General features: G+C 38.8%; 3 pseudogenes; 1 reads left to right on the top strand and 2 right to left on the bottom strand.

Annotated features, from left to right (window-relative positions):
* Positions 1–4544: 4544 nt before the first annotated feature.
* On the bottom strand, positions 4545–5884 carry LOC123607258 (annotated as a pseudogene).
* Positions 5885–5971: 87 nt separating this feature from the next.
* LOC123607647 lies at positions 5972–6766 on the bottom strand (annotated as a pseudogene).
* Positions 6767–20214: 13448 nt separating this feature from the next.
* LOC123607646 lies at positions 20215–20891 on the top strand (annotated as a pseudogene).
* The last annotated feature ends 1588 nt before the right edge of the window (positions 20892–22479 follow it).

Below are 22479 nucleotides of genomic sequence, written 5' to 3'. Positions count from 1 at the left end.
GGTGTCCTCAGGTCTAAAATGAGTCTCTTGTAGACAGCAAATAGATGGGTCTTGTTTTTTATCCATTCTGATACCTTATGTCTTTTGGTTGGCGCATTTAGTCCATTTACATTCAGTGTTATTACAGAAAGATATGGGTTTAGGATCATTGTGATGTCTGTAGGTTTCATGCTTGTAGCGATGTCTCTGGTACTTTGTCTCACAGGATCCCCCTTAGGATCTCTTGTAAGGCTAGTTTAGTGGTGATGAATTCCTTCAGTTTTTGTTTTTTTGGGAAGACCTTTATCTCTCCTTCTATTCTAAATGACCGACATGCTGAGTAAAGGATTCTCGGCTGCATATTTTTTCCGTTCATCACATTGAAGATCTCCTGCCATTCCTTTCTGGCCTGCTGAGTTTCAGTAGCGAGATCGGTCACGAGTCTTATAGGTCTCCCTTTATATGTTAGAGCATGTTTATCCCTAGCTGCTTTCAGAATTTTCTCTTTATCCTTGTATTTTGCCAGTTTCACTATGATATGTTGTGGAGAAGATCGATTCAAGTTACGTCTGAAGGGAGTTCTCTTTGCCTCTTGGATTTCAATCCCTTTTTCCTTCCCCAGATCCAAAAAGTTCTCAGGTATTATTTCTTCAAGTACCCCTTTAGCACCTTTCCCTCTCTCTTCCTCCTCTGGAATACCAATTATGCGTAGATTATTTCTCTTTAGTGCATCATTTAGTTCTCTAATTTTCCCCTCATACTCCTGGATTTTTTTTATGTCTCTTTTTCTCAGCTTCCTCTTTTTCCATAACTCTATCTTCTAGTTCACCTATTCTCTCCTCTGCCTCTTCAGTCCGAGCCGTAGTTGTCTCCATTTTATTTTGCAGCTCATTGATTGCATTTTTTAGCTCCTCCTGGCTGTTCCTTAGTCCCTTGATCTCTGTAGCAAGAGATTCTCTGCTGTCCTTTATACTGTTTTCAAGCCCAGCGATTAATTTTATGACTATTATTCTAAATTCACTTTCTGTTATATTGTGTAAATCATTTTTGATCAGTTCGTTAGCTGTTGTTATTTCCTGGACGTTTTTCTGAGGGGAATTCTTCCATCTCATCATTTTGGATAGTCCCTGGAGTGGTGCAGGACTGCGGGGCACTTCTCCTGTGCTGTCTTGAATAACTTGCGTTGGTGGGCAGGGCTGCAGTCAGACCTGATGTCTGCCCCCAGTCCACCGCTGGGGCCACAGTCAGACTGGTGTGTGCCTTCTCTTCCCCTCTCCTAGGGGCGGGATTCACTGTGGGGTGGCGTGGCCCGTCTGGGCTACTTGCACACTGCCAGGCTTGTGGTGCTGGGGATCTGGAGTAATAGCTGGGGTGGTTCGGCGAGGTGCACTGGGGCGGGAGGGGCAGGCTCAGCTCGCTTTTCCTTTGGAGATCCGCTTCAGGAGGGGCCCTGCGGCAACGGGAGGGAGTCAGACTCGCTGGAGGGATGGATCCACAGAAGCACAGCGTTGGATGTTTGCGAGGTGCAAGCAAGTTCCCTGGCAGGAACCGGTTCCCTTTGGGATTTTGGCTGGGGGATGGGTGAGGGAGATTGTGCTGGCGAGCGCCTTTGTTCCCCGCCAAGGTGCGCTCTGTCGTCCGGGGCTCAACAACTCTCCCTCCCGTTGTCCTCCAGCACTCCCGTTCTCCGAGCAGATATGTTAGCTTATAACCTTCCAGATGTCAAGTCCCGCTCACTGTCGGAAACACTCTGTCCGGCCCATCCGCTTTTGCCAGCCAGACTTGGGGGCTCTGCTTGGCCAGCGAGCCGCCTCTCCGCCCCGGCTCCCTCCTGCCAGTCCGTGTAGCGTGCACCGCCTCTCCGCCCTTCCTACCCTCTTCCATGGGCCTCTTGTCTGCGCTTGGCTCTGGAGACTCCATTCTGCTAGTTTTCTGGCGGTTTTCTGGGTTATTTAGGCAGGTGTAGGTGGAATCTAAGTGATCAGCAGGACACGCGGTGAGCCCAGCGTCCTCCTACACCGCCATCTTCCCAGGATCCTCAATTTATTTTATTTTCATTGCAAAAGACATACATGCTTATAAATTTTTAAAAAATCAAGCAATAGATTGAAGAAATTTAAGTAAAAAGCCTTCCTCTTTGCACATCCTTCATTCCTACTCCATTCCACAATATCCTCCCCCATTGACAGTTTTTGTGTATGCTTCCAGTAATTTTCCATGCATATATCATCATATATTCTTACATATACATATCATGCATACAAACACTCAAACCACATTCTGTTGGGAGCTTGCTTGTTCATTTAACAACATATCTTGGAGGTACTTCCATTAGCATATACAGTTTTACTTTGTTCTTTTTAAAGGATACGTATCATTCCGTCACATGGCTAGATCATGATTTTTTAACCAGGTCCTTGTTAATGCACACACAAAATGTTTCCAGTTTGTAAGCACTGTATTAAAATCAAGGCCACAATGATCATCCTTGCACATGTCTTGACATAATTTTGGCATCATTTCTGTTAAAAAATGTATGTGTACTGTCCAACTTCCACTTTCAGCAGCTGTTATTGGCGGTGATTCCCTGTCTCCCCTCGGTAATAGTGGAATATGTCGGCCCGCGCTCTGCCTTCCCAGTGTCTCCTAGCAGAGCTCATTAATCCTGCATCACAGGCTCAGCTGCAATCCATTTCTTAGATCCATCCTAAGGGAAGAGTAGAGAGGGAAGAAGAAATGCTGATTATGTTCCAAATATTGCCAGACACAGTAGCTCTGAAAGCAATGATTAAAAAGTAGTTATTTTTACCTATAAACATGGTGATAAACATGGCCCATAGAAATTAATCATTCTAGGCATATAGGGTGGAATGGAGATTCAAAACCCAGGTTTGTTCTCTTCTGAGTATTTAGTCTCAACATCTTTTTTTGAAAATTTTGTTTAATGTTTGTTTATTTTTGAGAGAGAGAGAGACAGAGCACAAGCAGGGGAGGGGCAGAGAGAGAGAGGGAGGCACAGAATCTGAAACTGGCTCCAGGCTCTGAGCTGTCAGCACAGAGCCCAATGTGGTGCTGGAACTCATGAACTGCGAGATCACAACCTGAGCCCAAATTGGACACTCAATTGGCTGAGCCACCCAGGCACCCCTTAGTCTCAATGTCTTAATACTTTTTCTCCTTCTTTGCTGTTCTAGTGGTACAGGTATTTGGTCCTACTCACCACGAATGAGACTGGGATGACCTTTGAGCTCCCATGTTATTTTGTGAACTGTAGCCTCTCCTCTTACCTAGCAGTGTCTCTATTCTTGTAACTGGCCAGTAGTATACTCTTTCCTTCTTGTGCCTTGCTCCTATATCCAGGTTTCTCTTCCAGCACCTGACCTGGTATTCTAAATGTTCTAAGACAAGGTACCAGCCTTCTGTGTCTCACATTTCTTTGGGCAATAAGTTATTAAGTTGCCATTTAGCTACAGTGCATAATGTGTGTTTGCTGGTGGGGTATTTGTGGTATTAACAGGAAATGACCTGACATCTGAATTTCTGCTGAATAGGGTTCTTGTTCATTTGGGGTTCCCATCAGGAAGTTACTTTACCCAATAAAGCACATACTATAAAGCCTGCCCTTTGCAAAAAGGAAGAACAAAAGTGTCAAAGTAAGTCACAGAACACAGACATAGGGAACCAAAATGTGTAGACAAGCAGATAGGGAAAGATTCAATTCTCCATTAATAAATACTAGTAGTAGGCAATTTGTAAAGTGTTTTCCAGGGATGACGCACTTTCTTTGCAGTACTAATGGTGAACAAACTAAGAATTTTCTGCGAACAGTGAAATCATCAATATGAGGAGTAGTTTCATATAGTACATGTAACAATATTCCAGCACAGAATGGGGTTAGGCAAGACTTGCTGAAGATCCATAGAAGGGAAATCCATAAAAGAAACAAACAAAAAGAAACTATTATCTTTTCCATATTAGACCAAGTTTTTACCAGTTCTTCAGGGAAGAGTAATTAAAATTTAATACTAATAACTAACCCGTGTGCATCATTTACTTTTTTTTTTTTTTTTGCAGAACACTCCTTTATTATAGCAATGTATAAAGCAAATATACCATTAAAGGTTTACAACCACAACTGTACATTATTATGACTGTTGGTGTTGTTACTCAGCTTGCTCGCATTTAGGGGAATAGCTTATACGTAATTCTTGAAATTCACTGAACTTCTTCATAAAAATGTGGGATTGAAATGCATGAACACATTTCTAAGCAGATCTAAATTTTCACTCTCCTGAGCAGCTCTCAATTTTCACTCTATTCCCAGCCTCAGCATTTTCACACATCCTTTGCGAGTTCACCAAACTCAAGGCCTTTTGTTACTAAGAGAACCAGCAAGGCTACATTTGCAGTGGCAACATCCTTACAAGATAATGAATAAAAATTGGTGTTTACCAATAGATTTTTGACCTCGTTCCTTCTTCCTTTAGGGCAACCGAACTTTCACTGGGCATTCAGTCCAACCACTAAAGACTGAGTATCCTTCAAATCCCTCCTTTAAAAGCACTTCAAACAGGCATTTCCATTTTAATAGTCCAGTGAGGATTGTACCCTTCAATCTGAAAGCCCTCAGCCTTGAAGTCATCAATTGTCTCAACTTTTGGAGGGATTTTGAGCTTGGGTAAAGGCAGTGGTTCTTGCTATAGCTGCATTTTCGGGTAAATATGTGCATCTCCCAAAGTATATACAGTCACCTGGCTTCGGGGCAGTACTATCATGTATGTAGGTGGGCAGGGTGGAGCTGGCGGTGTGGAAGGGCACACCCAGGTCCAGGTCTCCTGACCTTCAGTACAGCTGTCAGGACAGCTCACCGTTCACCGTTTAGGACTGGCAAAGGGCATGGCATGGAAGTAGGGCCGTAAGACGAGGATCTTTTGGATTCCATCCACACAGGAAAGATGATGGTTTTGGTTGTGTCAGTCACCTTTTGCAGACCTTTTGGTCTACTCCTTGACCTGAATAATCTGAATCCTTATCTTTGTATTCTGCCCCCAAATGCCTCTCTACTGATAGCCATAAACTGGGCCTAAATCCCCTTCTCTGTTGGAGAATCCCAGGCTGTCCAAGAAATCTCAGGGTGCACCGGCATCCCGGGTATTCACTCCCTTGGAAGACAGTTCCCTAGCGTTTGTAGGTCTCTTGGTAAAACCACAGCAACTCCTCCAAAACACCCTTTCAGAATACACGTTTTGTTGTCAGCAGAGGAAATTGATCTCTCACTCTGGCTATAGTGCCCCTGCGTGCAGAGCACCCACAGCATGCTGGCGCAGCGTGGTCATCCTTCCGGAACCTGCAGCGCAGGCAGGATGTGCTGCTCCCTGTGGGGTGGCGGCCATGACTGGGAGCCCCCTGCTGCGGGGCTGTAGGAGCAGGTGGTGGGTGGGCAAGATGGTGTGGGCCCTTCTGTGTGCCTCTTTTCCCTCGTTTACTCACTTCTGAGAAGCTTGCTTCCTTGGACAATTACTACATTAACGCACATATGGAGCCTTGAGAATGGTATATGGTGCAAGAAAGCGAGCAGTTTGACATGATACAGCTCAGGCTTTGAATTCTGGATTGGTCACATAACCACCAATGTCAGTATTTTCAAGGATGAACACAATAGTATCTGTCATCCTACATGTATTTCTGGAATCTTGCCATTCTCACATAAAGAGGTATAGTCAAATTCTCTAGCTGAAAATGTATGGATTTGTGACTACCTTATAACCAAGAATGTGACAGAAGTGACACTGTGTGACTCAGAAGCTAGGTCAGAAAAGGTGATGTGACTCCCCTTGCTTGCAAGAACACTTGTGCCAAAATCTAAATCATTGTGTAAGCAATCCAAGTATCCTGAGGCTGCCATGCTATGAGGAAGCCCAAACTAGTTTACATGGAAAAGCTCTAACTCCCCCCCCCTCGGTAGGTAGATAGGTATCTTTTTTTTTGTTTCAATTTGAAAGTAGTCATTTATTAAACTGACTAGATTATAGAAATAATCATAGTAGATACCTTAGATCATCCTTCTAATAAAGCTCTTGATCTGGTCTTCTCTGTTGTCGGCATCTCCACCTGCTACAAAACAGGTGGACTTTTTCTTCATCCCCACTTGTGGAGAAGATAATCTGAAGGGCCATAAGAAGTTGTTTGCTTCTTTGAGATGTTTTCCATCAATATAGATCTCGTGATTCAGATCCTCCATGTAGATGATGCCATATTTACCAGGAGATTGAACAATCAGTGTTTTATCTGTCAGGGTAATTCACTTCTTGTTGATTTTGTCATAACCATGTTTGCAAATCATTTCATTCACCAACTTCAAGGTTGGGTATCCCCTTGCTATATATGGTTTCACAATCTTTAGCATGTTAATTGAAGCCTTGTTGAGCTTAACAAAGGTGCCATGGAAGATCTGGCTAAGACGAAAAAGCTGCAACACCTGTAATCTTTGGGCTTACACCATTGATACCTCTGATGCTGATGACAAATGCCATTTTGGGTTCTGCAGAAGTTGCCAGCTTTTCTTGCCATCTTAGCCATTTGAATCTCAGTTCTATACATTTGCCTATATTCCTTGTGGTGATGCTTGGCTTTTTCACAGAGAAGCTGCCACCTGGCCTTTTGAAACATCTTTGGCAAATTTCTTTCTCAAATGCTAGATCTTCAACATTTTGAAATTCCTTCACTTTTTCTTAAGGGTTTCTGGCACAACAGGAACCTTCTTTTTCTTCTCTTTTGTACCCTCCATGGTTCCAGCTGGAAAACAGCTCTAGATAGATATCTTGATATCAGTACATCTCAAGAGAGAGAGAGGGAGACCAGCTTTTAGTTTCAATATAGCTGATATCTGACTGTGGCCTCATGAGAGAGCCTAAGACAGAGTGGCCCAGCTGAACTTTTCTTAAATATCAAGTCCACATATTCTGTTAACCTAATAATATGAGTGTTTTATGCCACTAAGTTATGAAGTGAATTGTTACAATGCAGTAGTAATTTAGGATTGACATCTTGTGATCTTCAGCAAGTCATTTGATTTATGGGAGGCTTGGCTTTCTTACCTGTAAGATAGTGGCAACGATAACAGCTAAGGAGGGTAAGTATTAAAGTAGCCCACCTGATAAACTATTCCTAGTAGCAAGACCCATCCTCATGTGTGGGTCCACTACTTCCTAGCCCCTCCTCACTGTCCTGTATCACTGTAAGGAAGCAATCACTCCTTTCTACTATTGACCTAATGACAAGATCTCAAAACTTCTAGACATTTTGAAATTACTAGACAAAATACAGTATGGTTTATATGAAGTTAAACAGGCTTCTTCTCACTGGTTCACAGGAGATAGGGCATGGAAGAGTCTTATGGACATGAAAATATATTATTTAGGAGAAGTCATACATTGAAGCACTGTGAACCACTAAGCATAAATTAGTTCACCAGATTCGTCACCAAAAAGAGTTACCAGGACCTAATAGCAGTACAGCAGTTTTGGTTGGAGATGTAGAGAGTTGGGGGTAGGAATAAGATATATACCAGCAGTGGAATACAGCCACATTGAAGGCTGAATTGAAAGTGCTTTCTTTCCCTCTCCTGACTTGCCCAGTGCATCCCTCCAATTTCATAGATCCTACTACATTCACTGAAATTTCTTGTTGACTACCAATTTGCATAGCCCCTCAGAATGTCCTCAATGTAGACCTTACTGTGTGTATAATTTGTGTGTGTGTGTGTGTGTGTGTGCACGCGCGCGCGCGCGTGTGCACGTGTGTATGCATTTGGGAGAAAAAATTTGATTCTATCTTTCTAGGTTCTTTGGTCTGATAATCGAATTAACATAAAACAGATTAATAAGAGAAAACAAATGTAATTACATATTTATTGACGGTCCATAAGAATATGAGACCCAAGGACAAGCCAGACAATTGAGATTTATGTGGCATCTTGAGCTAAGGAATGGGATAAGGGCCTGGGGTTTAAAGGGGAGGAGGATGATTCACAGGATGATAAGAGCAGATGTTTGGTAATTAGATATTTGTCCTGCCATATAGATAGGTCATTCAGATAAAAATGTAATCTCTTAGTAATAGCTCTTTTTCTGGGCCAGGCCCTTCTCTACATTTTTTCAGGTAGTTTACAAAAGAGATGAAAGTTACTTCTGAGTCTGCTGAATCTTGATTGCTCAAAATTGTCCGTATGCCAAAGTGGCACATTTTGGGGCTACTTGTCCTTGAGCCTCTTTAGGAAGGATAAGGAAAGTGGTGTGGCAGTAGATCTTTAACATTCAGTTGTTTAGAAAGAAAAAGCCCTGATTTTTAGCATTTTTCTGATTTCCATGGGAGTAAATACTTTCATCGTGGCCAATTTCAAGCTACCAATTTGCCGTTACTGAGCACAGAGCTGGGAGAGCCTGAGTAAGCAGCACACCATTATGCTCCCATCATACACATTATAGTAGGCATAAATAATTTCAAAAACATAGTTAACAATAAAATGTAAGAATTACATAATAGTAAAATATAAAATGTAATGTTTTGACAATTTCGTACCTTTATTTTAATATAATTTATTTATAATTTTATATAATTTAATTTTTAACAATGGTCGGGCAGAATTCCTCTCAATTTAGTAATTGGCTCTCACCAGCCAATAGGAGACATATCTAGCATATCGCTGGAGATTAGTTAATAATTCTACATCAGCAATTACAGCAGACCTCAGAGAAAGCTTTCCAGCAGTTATGCCACTGAAGGTGAGCAGAATTTGCCACTCCAAAATACGCCCCGTTGGCACAAAGCTTATTTTAGGATAATTATTTTTGCAAAAAACAACAGAAGTTACCCTTTTGTAAGAGACATTTACACTTATAAGGAAAATCTCCATTTGTAAGGGTGTCTCCTTCTCTGTACCAGGAAAAGAAGAATGACTCAATTTCTAGAAACTATTATCAGTGGAGAAAGCAACTGACTTAAATCTGCTTAACTATTTACACTTGTTAACTGTGCTTTGCCTGATAATCTCATATAACTGACTCCCTACCACCGCCCCCCCTCCCTGCCCCCAACATCTTTTGTCTTTGGCTAGAGATATTTAAGGTGGTAGCTTGGGCCATATTAGAGTTACTCAGTTTTCCTGGGTCTTCCCCATGTATATAGGAGGTATACATGTTATTAAACTTTAGTTTGTTTTTCTCCTGTTACTCTTTTATTACAGAGGGGTCTCAGCCAAGAACCTAGAAGGTAGGTTCTTGCATATACCATGGTATGGTTGCAGTGAGATACTAATCTCCTACATGGTATGGTAGGGTCTGAGTCACCTCTGACTTCAAGCAGCCTCATTCATTTAGCCACATGCTGTGCAAATGGGCCAGGACAGGACATAAAAAAGTCTGAGAAGCCCTGCTTCAGAATACCTATTAACTCCTTTCAAGCCATTTCTCTCTTGAGCCAGTGCTCAACTATAAATTGACTAAAGTTTAATTTTTTCTATGTTTTTTTATGTGTGTAATAACCTAAAAGTGCTATCAGACAAATAACCAGGAAATATTAATCACATGTCCTGTGCTATAGACTCTGGGAACATTATAAGGAAGAATACAATAAAATCCCAGTCCTGAAGGACTCTATAATCTAGTCACAGAGATAAGACTAACACTTCAAACAATCACAAAGGCAATAAAAGATAGTAGATGTGTGTAATAAAAGGCGAAATGATATGGCACAAACCATAACTGTCATTGAATTTCAGACAAGGTGTTGAGAAAACAAAAGGAAACCCAACTGATTTTACCCTCTCAATTTACAAATACAGGACTTATTATGATTATTAACCAGTTATGTGGGAGTGAGGCAGGGTCCAGCTCTCCTAAATTCCATGCCATCCATTTAATCCACTTAACAACTGAGCAGCTATCATGCCCAGGGTACTGTTCTCAGGTGAATTTTCCATTAGGAGATACAGTGCCCAAGACTCACAAAGAAATTTTAATTTCTTTCCCATCAGAAGGATAAAAACACAAAATTTAGGTCCAAGAAAAGTTTTAATATATGGTATTAATATATTTGTCTTTATACCAGTATAATCATAAAACACAATTTTTAATATTTTTATTTGCCACCCGAAATGTATCTCTTTGGCATGTGGATTATTTTAGGCTGATTATTTTTAAGAAGCAGAAGGCTCAAGAAATTTTTCTTTTTTTCCTTCCCACTAATTGCCTAAAAGAATTTAGATAGAGGGCTTGTTCCAGGAAGGGAGCCATCACCACAGGTAACGATTATGTAGTATGAACTAGGTATGGTAGACAGGGAGGAGGTCAGCAAGATCTATTGGATTGAAGTCCTCTCTATGTCCCATTGTTTTTGCAAGGCCCATCAGATATTTGTTTACCAAAAATTTACACTTTTTCATCTTTTGTGAATTGCTTTCCTTCCTTTTGAAGACCTCTACCCTCTTCTGCTTAGCTTAGGATGACATACATAACTTTTTTTGCCTGATTATCTTTGGAATCTCTCATGTTTATGTGGATTCCTTACACGTACATCATTAAATCTGATTGTCTCATGTTAATCTGTCTCATGCCAATTTAATTCTTTTTGTTTCAAAATTTTATTTTTTTATTCAAGTATAATTAACATACATTGTAATGTTAGTTTCAGGTGATATTATAATGACTCCACAATTCTATACATTTCTCATTGCTCATCAAGATAGGTGTAGTCTTAATTCCCTTTATCTTTTTTACCCATGCTCCCATACACCTCCCCTCTGGCAACCATCAGTTTGTTTCCTGTTTTTAAGACTCTTTGTTTCTTTGTCTCTTTTTTCTTTGTTCATTTGCTTTGTTTCTTAAATTCCACATATGAGTGAAAGCATATGGTGTTTGTCTTTCTCTGACTGACTTATTTCACTTAGCATTATGCCCTCTAGGATCATACATGTTGTTGCAAATGGCAAGATTTCATTCTTTTTTTAGAGCAGAGTAATATTCCATTGTGTGTGTGTGTGTGTGTGTGTGTGTGTGTGTGTGTGTGCATGCACACATACATACCACATCTTCTTTATCCATTCTTTTATCAGTGAACATTTGGGTTGCTTCTATATCTTGCAAGGTTATGGTATTTAATACTGCAGTAAACATAGGGGTGCATATATTTTTTGGATTACTGTTTTCATTTTCTTTAGGTAAATACCCAGTAATGGAATTACTATATCATATGGTATTTGCACTTTTACTTTTTGAGGAACATCAATATTGTTTTCCACTGTGGCTGCACCAATTTGCATTTCTACCAACAGGGCACAAGGGTTTATTTTTCTCCACATCCTCTCCAACACTTGTTATGTTTTGTCTTTTTGATACTAGCCATTCTGACAGGTATAAGGTGATATTTCATATGGTTTTAATTTGCATTTCTCTGATGATTAGTGATGTTAAGCATATTTTCATGTTTCTGTTGACCACTTGTCTATCTTACTTGTAAAAATGTCTATTTATGTTGTCTGCCTATTTTTAATTCTTTGGGGGTTTTATTTGGTGCTGAATTGTATAAGTTCTTTATATATTTTGAATAGTAACTCCTTATCACTTATATAATTTGCAAATATCTTCTCCCAATCAGTAGGTTGCCTCTTTGTTTTCTTTATGGTTTCCTTTGCTGTGTAAAAGCTTTTTATTTTGGTGTAATCAATAGTTTAATTTTGCTTTTATTTTCCTTGCCTGGGAAGACATATCTAGAAAAATGTTTGTATATCTGATGTGAAAGAAATGACTAGCTATGTTTTCTTCTTGGAATTTTATGTTTACAGGTATCACATTTAAATCTTTGATCCTTTTGAGTTTATTTTTGTGTATGGTGTAAGAAAGTGGTCCATTTTCATTCTTTTGCATGTAGCTGTCCGGTTTTGCCATCACCATTTGTTAAAGAGACTGTCTTTTCCCCATCGTATATTATTGCATCTTTGTCATAGATTAATTGACCATGTAACTGTGAGTTTGTGGAATCTCCTGTTCCCTTGATCTGTGCGTCTATTTTTATGTCATTACCATACAGTTTTGATTACTACGGCTTTGTTGTATATCTTAAAATCTGGGATTGTGAGAGAGAGAGGGACAGAGAGAAAGGGAGAGAGAGAATCCAAATCAGGCTCCGTGCTGTGAACACAGAGCCTGATGCAGGCTTGATCTGGCGAACAGTGAGATCATGACCTGAACTGAAATCAATAGTGGGATGTTCAACCATTAAGCTAACCAGGCAACCCTCAACTTTGTTCTTTTTAAAGACTACTTTGGCTATTTGGGGTCCTTAATGGTTCCATACAAATTTTAGAATTATTTGTTCTAATTTTATGAAATATGTTGTTGGTAGTTTAACAGGGACTGCATTGAATTTATAGATTGCTTTGGATAGCGTGGACTATTTTAACCCTGTTGGTTCTTCCAGTCCATGAGCATGGAATATCTTTCCATTTGTTTGTGTGCCTTCAATTTCTTTAATCAGTGTTTTATCATTTTTAGAGTATAGGTCTTTTACTTTAAATTTTTAATATTTTTTATGGAGAAAAAAGCCCAGGAAGGCAAAAGCACCTCTGACCCATGAAGGTCATAATGAGGTTCTATTTTAGGCACTAGGGAAAGGTAAAATGGTGAGTAAGACAGATAATGCTCTACTTTCATGGAACCATTCTCTTAGGGGGAGAAACCATTAGGAAGTCCATAAACAAATCTTAGGGGGAGAAACCATTAGGAAGTCCATAAACAAATCAAGAAGCAAAATAATTGCGGACAGTGATAAAGGAAAGGCTGTAAGAAAATAAAACATGATTTTTTTTACAGAGAGACAGGGTGGGAATGTTTCTAAAATAGGCCTTTTGGAGGAAGTTGAGCTCTGCATGATGAGAAAAAGCCAGTCCAATAAAAAGATCCAAAGGAAGAGCTTTCCAGACCAAGGGAACAGTGTGGACAAAGGTGCTGAGGAATTAGCTTGGTGGAGTGGAGGAGCCAAAAGCTCAGGGGATTAGTGGGTTTGAGCATAGAGGGAAAAGAGAGGAGGCGAACAGAAGAGGTGGAAGTGGTAGGAGGGGCTGTAGCATGGAGACTTGAGGCCATTGAAGGGCATTACATTTAGTGAAGAACACAGCGGGAAACCACTGTAGGTGTTTAAACAGAGGAAGGATAGAATCGCAATACATATATCACAATAAGATCAGTCCAGGTTTAGTGTGGAGAATTGCCTGGCAATGGAGGAGACCAGTTTGGAAGCCTGAACATTAAGGCAAGCAAGTGATGACATTCCTTAAGTCAGTGTGGTAGCGCTGGGGATGGAAAGGACAGGATAGATCCGGGATGTGTTTTGGATGTAGAGTAGCAGGAATGGATGTTGGAGCAGCGGGAAAAAGCATCAAGGGTGGGGAAGAATGGGAGAGAAGCCCTGGCAGTCTTCATGGAAGGGGTGATTATGCAATAGGAAGAATGGATCATTTCATAGAGCAAAGAAAAACTGTCTTTCACCAACTTGAAAAGAGCTTACTTTCGATTATTAGACTATGAAAATACACCAAAGTTAATGGGATAAAACGTATGCAAGCCCCAATTGTAGTTACTTGTAATATTTTGGTATTTGAAAGCTATTAAAAAGGGAGTAAGTTCTTTCAGTTTATATTGCTTATGAATCAGAAGATGCATTGTTTTATAATAACTTTAATTGTCCTGAAATACATTTCATTGAACATATATTGTGGGTAAATGAGCCACAAAGGAAGGCCCAATTTTTAATTCAAAGAGTACTCAAAAACAAATGAAAACAATATATCAATAGAAACAAAAGACAATTTTAATGAGTGTTTTATGGAACACTGAAATAATTCCTCTGTATTATAACTTGAATCCATTATGTAAAAATTAAGCACAATAGGATGGATAAAAAATGTTTAAATTAATAGAAGCTTATACATGTGTGATGGAAGCATGAGAATCATCTGGGGGAGGCCATAGTGAACCTAAGAAATTATTTAGTCTTTCAAAGTCTGTCTTCTAAAATGTAATAATGCTCAACTCATAGCATGAGATTAAATTAATGTACTTTGTAGTCTGCTATATCAGTGGGTGTGTTACTTTTCAGAGACGTGGTTTCTGAACTTAAAAAAAGTTAACAAAACTAGTTAAAAAGCCAATTTTAATCCAGTTAGTCTCTTAAACAAATTATTGGGATAAAGCAGATTGCAGGATAAAAATTTTGACCAACTATGAAAGCAAACAGCTTTATTTTTCCAGCTTTATTGAGGAATAATTGACAAATAAAATTGTCATGTATATTTAAAGTATACAGTGTGATGATTTTATATATATATATATATATGTACATATATATGTATATATATGTATAATTTGTAAAATGATTACCATAATAAGGTTAATTAATGTATCCATCACCTCATATAGTTACCTTTTGTGTATGTGTGGTGAGAATGCTTAAGATTTACTCTTAGCAAATTTCAATTATACAGCACAATTGTCATTAACTATAGTTACCAAGCTGTATATTAGATCCCCGGAACTTAGTCATATCATAACTAAAGACTTGTACCCTTTGACCAGCATATTTCCCCCACACCCCAACCCCTGGTAATTACCATTCTATTCTCTGTTTCTGTGAGCTTGACTTTTTTTAACTTTTAGATTCCACATATAAGTGAGATCATATCATATGTATCTTTCCCTGTCTGACTTACTTCACTTAGCATAATGTCCTTCAGTTTCATCCACATTGTTGCAAATGTCAGGATTTCCTTCTTCTTGCCAGCTGAAAAATATTCTGTGTGTGTGTGTGTGTGTGTGTGTGCCCACATGGACACAAATATTGCATCTTCTTTATCCATTCATCTAGTGAAGTACAACTAGGTTGTTTTTGTATCTTGGCTATTGAGAATGATGCTGAAATGGACATGGGAGTACAGATATCTCTTCAAGATAATGAGTGCATTTCTTTTAGGTATATAACCCTTAAGTGGGATTTATGAGTCATATGGTAGCTCTATTTTTTAATTTCTTGAGGAAGGAAACTCCATACTGTTTTCCATAATGGCTGCACCAGTTTACATTCCCACTGACAGTACACAGGTTTTCTTTCCTCCATATCCTTGTCAGCACTTATCTCTTATGTTGATGACAGTCATCCTAACAGATAGGACTCATACCTTGTTGTGGTTTTAATTTGCATTTCCCTGATGATTAGTGATGTTGAGCACCTTTCATATACCCCCTGTTGGTCATTTAAGCAAACAACTTTAAGGAATGTTAAGACTAATAGTGTTGGGTTTTACAGAAAAATTAAAGTTATATATATATCCTTATTACCTTTAATATCTAGAAATATGCAATGGTATACTGTGAGAATTTAGAGAAATTATAGAAGTCAGACAGTCTAATGGTTCCCAGACCTTGGGATTTATAGAGCAGTTAATTTTCTGAAAAAAAAGAAAAAAGAAAAAAAAAGAAATAGAAATGAGAGACTGACACAGGACTGGCAACTTTTGATTTATTCATATTATAAGATAAAAACATCAAATAATCACTATCATCTACTACTATGAAATTGAGTTCTTAAAATAAGACATTTTTATGCCAAACTTGTATTAAAAAATACTTACTCAAAAATACAAAGTGCTGTCTATATATATATATATATATATATATATATATATATATATATATTTGTTTTTTTTTTTTTTTTACAAATAACCAATTACAAAATGTTGGTCCATATTTCTTATTTTTTTGGCAGACTGTTGAATGTTTGTCATGATCCAGTTGGCAATTGTTGATGCCTTTGCCCTTTGGCAATTGAAAATTCATCCAGTGCTCCAATTTTTTTTTTTCAACGTTTTATTTATTTTTGGGACAGAGAGAGAGAGACAGAGCATGAACGGGGGAGGGGCAGAGAGAGAGGGAGACACAGAATCGGAAACAGGCTCCAGGCTCTGAGCGTCAGCCCAGAGCCTGACGCGGGGCTCGAACTCACGGACCGCGAGATCGTGACCTGGCTGAAGTCGGACGCTTAACCGACTGCGCCACCCAGGCGCACCATAGTGCTCCAATTTTTAAAACGACGGGAAGCTCATCACCAACAAATCACTGGGTGACTCATCAAGTTTAAAACCAGGTAAGTTTGCTTAATACAGTAAAATTTACCATGATATTTCTTATACAGACTTTTTTAATGCCTCTTGAAAGCATGGATTCCATTGATATACCTTTTATTCACATATAACTATTATTATACCAAACATACATTGTTCTGTTTATTCACATGATTTTGGTAGGATCTCAGAGATGATATTTTATTGTGTATATAGCTGTGTTAGAGTTACACTTTAAAAATCTGTGGATTTTTCCATAGTTGAGATTAGTCTCCCTCTTGAGAATATTTTATATTCAATTATTCTTTTGACAAGTATCAATCCATATTATTTCATGTCTCCTGGGCTGCCCAAGGCTGATGTAAGTAGTCACTAGTGTAGGAGGAGATTTGAGTGGCAAGGAGAGGATACCCAGAGGGCTCAGAGTCAGGGAAAGTAATGAGGGGATAGCCTGGTACCACAAAATAAAATGAGAGGTGGCATTTTATCCAAATGCAAGATAAAAAAGAATTGTGCTGACTTTGACAATAGTATTAGTAGTTAACTCCCATAAATCTTCTCTTCTCTAAGATAAGAATCAGATACTAATGAAGTCATGAGAGGAGAGGCTTCTGGGAATGACTTTGAAGGGGGCCATTTAATTCTTTGCTGTAATAAGTTCGTAACTGAAACAAGGATTCTGAGCTCTATTTTCTCTCTTTCCTCTCACTTGTGATACTTCAACTCCTTAGTCCACTTCAGCCAAAGAAAATGTATTAGTCTCCTGATATAAATTTGAGAGCTGAGAAGAGAGTTTTCGGAAACCATGATTGCTCTAAAGAATGTAGATGAAACCTTGTAAAATGATAGGCAATTAAAGTAAGAAGTATACCAAAATGTCAAAATTTATTATCTCTGGGCAAAGGGATTATAAGCACTTTTTATTACTTTCCCTTTTCTGTAGTTTTCAAATGTTCTATTGTACATATGTATCACTTTTACAAGCCCAAGAAACATGTTGCATATGTAGTAAAACAAAGCAAAAAACAAAACCCTGCCAGTGTGGACAACCGATTGAATCGATTATAGAGATATTGTCAGTGAAAGCAGAATAATTTGCCACAAAACCTGCATATTTTAAGCACTAGTGAAATAATACCTTAAACTAGAATAGAGAGGTGCTTGATGGATTGCATAAATAAACTGCTTGCTTTATCAAAGGAAACCTGTAATTACATTTAATATGCTTAATCCCTGAACTGTGCCTTCTTAGCAATGTTAAGTCGTAAAAAAGAGGCAATGTGGATCATGGTTAGGTTTGCTCTGTAAAATTGCAGGAGGTATTCCAAGGAGAATGATGTAGAAGAAGTTATAACACAATTGGCTTTCCAGGGACTTACTTGGAAAGTAGATCTCTAGGATGAGTAGACACATATCAGAGATGTGAGGAGCCATTGTGTTTGAGGTGACTGGCATGGGTAGTGACCCCCCAGCAGTGGAGAGCACCTATCATAAACTCCTTCAGCCTGTGTCCTAGTTCCCTGAGGCACTTGCCTGCACCTGGGTACATGTGGAGTATGTTTTAGCCAACTCCTATGTAACCAGATTGCTGCTTCCTCTGTAGTGGACAGAATATCCTAGATATCCTAGTTATTTGAAAATCCATGTAGAGACATTTGAACCCAATCTTTAAAAGAGACTAGCTATATGGAATATCACAGAGCTGATTTCACTGGAGCTCTTTGGCCTATATTTCTTTATTTCTCTCTTTTTTAATTTTTTAAAATTATTTTTATCTTTGAAAGAGAGAGAGAAAAACAGTCCGAGCAGGGGAGGGGCAGAGAGAGAGGGAGAATCTGAAGTAGCCTCCAGGCTCTGAGCTGTCAGCACAGAGCCTGCCACAGGGCTTGAACTCACAACCCATGAGATCATGACCTGAGCCGAAGTTGGATGCTTGACCTCCTGAGCCACCCAAGCGACCCTGGCCTATATTTCTTTAAAGTACTATTTTAGATTTTGGAGGGAAAATGTCTTTGCCATTCACTGTGTAAGAAGATCCAATACCATATTTATATATATGTATCTGAGCCAGTATTAAGTAGAGTGGAATTTGAGTGACTGATGTAATTATAAAATTTTTGAATAAAACTAGCACCAAAATTCTTTAATGTCCTCCATCCTTTTACCCTAAAACAAAATTGATAATTGGGGACATGTAGTGTCACAACTGAGAAATTGTGTTTCTTTTGAATACTTCTTTTTTGGAAGGACCATTAAGGTGCTTAGAGTAAATACTTCTACTTATCTGTGTGTAAGTCTGTGAAAAGATGACTGGTTGACTCTTGTTTAGATAAAAGCACCACAAAACCCCAATGATCTCAAGCTTTATTTATTTATTTATTTATTTATTTATTTATTTATTTATATTTAAATGTTTATTTATTTTGAGAGAGAGAGAGCAAGCAGGGGAGGGGCAGAGAAAGAGGGAGAGAGAATCCCAAGTAGGCTTCCATACTGTCAGTGCAGAATGCAACATGGGGCTCAGTCCCACAAACCATGAGATCATGACCTGAGCCAAAGTCAAGAGTTGGAGCGTTAACTGGCTGAGCCATTCAGGCACGGCGGTGATCGCCCCCCCCCCCCCGCCCCCCGCACCGTGATCTCAAATTTGAAGGCCAAGAAAAAGTAATTACGCATGTCAGAAACATAAATGGCAATTCTTCACAGGAAAGATTTAGGTAAAAGTTGAACCCATAGGACCTCCCTCCAGATGGCAAATCGCACAGCCTCACTTCCACATGCTAAGGAAATGACTTCATCTTTAAGTATCGTCTGCTCCCCTGTCATTCTAAGGACTGTGCTAGATGGGAATTTTAAAGTTTGGGGTTGTTATGTCATCAGCTCAGGAGATGCAGAACTGAGAAAGATGTTAGGAAACTTCCAATCCAACTCCCTTGTTTTAATGTTTTTGAGGGAATGAAGAACAGGACAGAGGAAAACTCGAGACATTCCCCTAGGTCACACAGAAAGGCAAGTTGCTAATTACATGACAGTTGCTCATATGGTTTAATTGTTTTTATGACAACCCTTAAATCCTGTTTCTCCCTCTTTCTTCACTGCATTTCCTTTTTCTTTGGAGACTGTCATGATCAGGGTAAAATACTGAGGTAATCACAGACCCATTGTGATTGCTATCCAGGGTCCAGCATTCATATATTATTTACTGCTGAGTTCTAGCCTGTATAACACCTGTTCTCCTAATTTTTCTCTGGAATGAACACAAGTATGCATATGAGTATGCATATACCTGACCCACTCCTGGCTGTGGGCTCATATTTCCAATGCGCTGTAACTGCACTGCTTTCCCTTCCCAAGAAAGAACAATTGACTATAATAGTGACATTCTTTATAGGGAAAATCTTAAGTATTCTAAAAAATTTTTATTCATTAAATCATTCACATATTTTCATAGTTTAAGCTATTTCTAGCCACATCTCCAAACTGATTGTGACTATGGTCACTAATATTCCCAATGAGAAATGTTACTTTGTGAGGTCACTTTGTTTGATTTAATCCTTTGCACGATCTTATGTGGTAGTTACTAATTTTATCTCCATTTTGTACATGAGAAACCTGAAGCTCAGAGAAGTTAAGTAACTTGCCCAAAGTCCCACTGGTCAGCGGAGGAAAAGTCAGCATCCTAACCCTGATGGCACTGGCTCAAAAGCGCATAACCTTTCTCCTATGCTATGGTGCTTTCTTTAAGAATTGAGTCTCCACTTAAAAACTGAGAACAAACTGAGGGTAGATGGGGGGGTGGGAGGGAGGGGATGGGGGGTGATGGGTATTGAGGAGGGCACCTTTTGGGATGAGCACTGGGTTTTGTATGGAAACCAATTTGAGAGGGCACCTTTTGGGATGAGCACTGGGTGTTGTATGGAAACCAATTTGACAATAAATTTCATATATTAAAAAAAAAAAAAAAAAGAAACCAATTTGACCATAAATTTGATATTAAAAAAAATAAAAACAAAACAAAACAAAAGAATTGAGTCTCCAGTCCTCCTCTTAAACGCTGCCTGCGCTGCAGCTCTGGCTGCCCCTGGGGGGCAGGGCTGTAGGGGAAAGTGCCACATCCTTTGAGTGAAGTGAGAATTCTGCTAGAGAGGAAATGGCTGCCTCTTCATCATCCTCCTCAGCTGCTGGGGTCGTTGGAAGTTCTGTCACTGGATCTGGTGTCAGTGTCTCAGACCTTGCCCCACCACGGAAAGCCCTTTTCACCTACCCCAAGGGAGCTGGAGAGATGTTGGAAGATGGCTCTGAGAGATTCCTCCGCAAAATCTGTTTTCAGTTACCAAGTGACATCTGTGCTTAAACAGGTGAAAGATGATCAGCAAGTTGCTTGGATGAAAAAATTAGCTGGTTTGGTAGAAGAGCTGGAGGCAGATGAGTGGTGGTTTAAACCCATCGAGCAGCTGCTGGTGTTCACATCCTCTTCAGATTGACCTTGCCCAGATGGCCACCTCTGGTACATAGCCAGTGCCCTGGGAGGGACTTTTCTTGCAGCTTACACAGCCACCCAGAGATGCACAGCTCCACTGTGGAATTGTTTGATACACATCCATGCTTGGTTTCTCTGTATCTATCTGCAAGCAACAAATACTTAAATGTGTGATCATGCAGGGAAAAGTTTCGTTTATTCAGAAAAAGTATTGAGAATCAGATTAATACAACCAGCATCAGGTTTAAAAGATATTTATAAAACTTTACAAGCCAGGTAGGACATATGCCAGAATTGGCCAACTGAATGACGTCACTCCTGTCATTCATGCAGTGCCTGGAGTCCTCACCAGTCAAATCCAAGATCAGGATATGGAATTACAAAACACAGCATTTCTGACCTAAAACAGTTCTTTGCAGATGAATGTGATTTAAGCTCAGGACCTGTCCAAATGAGGAATTTTAAAATGTTCATTTTTTTCCTTCTGTTTTTAGACATCTAATTCTATAGATTCCAATTTTTTCTAACCTCTTCTAGATACATGCCAAATGCTGGCAAAAATACTTACTTTTTGAATGTTGAAGCACTTGTAAAAATAAATCTGTGAGGAAAATCCTTTTAAACAAAGAAATCCCGAGTTCATTTTATTGGTGGGCTCAAGCAATTCTGTAGCAAATAAATCCTTTGAAAGAGTTAAAAAAAAATTGAGTCTCAAATACATCCTTCTTTCATAAATACCCAGTGTTAGGTGGGTGATTCCATGCTTAGTTGGAGTAAGAACACCTAGAGAAATGTAGCTTCTGTCCTGTCCTCTCTACTATATTTCATCCCTCTTCTTAGAATGATCTTTCATTACCTTTTCAATTTAAAATGTATATAAAAGCAAATGCATGTGTTCTTCTCTCTTTCTTTCATAAACAGTAGTGTAATACACTACTATGTATTTTTCCCCATTTTGCTTTTTTACTTAGCCATACTTTCTGGAAATGACTCCAAGGACATGCACAGACATACTCTCTATTCCTTTTACAGCTCCATAGCACTCTACTCAATGCATGTACTGTACTTCATTTAGCCAGCTCCATTGGATTGATAGTTGGGTTACTTTTGGTCTTATTTTGTTATAAACACTATTTCAAAGAATAGATAGCCTTATGTATTATTGTATTGTTTTCGTATACATCTTTTTTGTCATGCATTGTTAGGATAGATTCATAGAAGTAGTTGGTATTGCTAAGAAGGTAAATGCACATATAATTTTGCTACATGTTGTTAAATTCTACTCTGTAATAGTTGTATTAATTTACCACCCCAATCAGCAATTCAAGAGCACCTTTCCTTCACAGTGTTGCTACCAATAATGTTCATCAAATTTGAATTTTTATCAAACTGATAAGTGGGAAAAGATGTAACAGTGCAGTTTTAATTTGTGTTTTTCCTATTATGAATAAATTTGGGTATTTTTCCGTGTGGTTAAAAGCTATTTATTTGTGTCTCTTTTTTGGGGCAATATTTGTTCATTTCCATTGTTTGTCTTTTTTTTTTTTCAGTTTTAAGGGCTCTTTATTTTTACGAATATCGATTTTTTTCTGTGATAGATATTACAAATATTTTTCTCAGTTTGTCATTTGTCTTTTGGCATTTTGATTTTATTACCATAAACCTATTTGCCATAAAATTTCCATTATAATCAATTTCCACTTATCAAGAAATAGTACAGAGTAACCAATCTGAGAAATAACTGTGATTAAAAGCATTATTAATATACTGTGAATTTTTGGAAATGTAATAGTTACTATGAATCAATGAAGATAGCCACAAATAAGGAGCCAGGTCTTTGCAAGAAAAAAAA

This window comes from Leopardus geoffroyi, chromosome A2 (genome assembly GCF_018350155.1).
Source record: "Leopardus geoffroyi isolate Oge1 chromosome A2, O.geoffroyi_Oge1_pat1.0, whole genome shotgun sequence".
Taxonomy (NCBI): domain Eukaryota; kingdom Metazoa; phylum Chordata; class Mammalia; order Carnivora; family Felidae; genus Leopardus; species Leopardus geoffroyi.
This window is presented reverse-complemented; position numbering and strand designations above follow the sequence as displayed.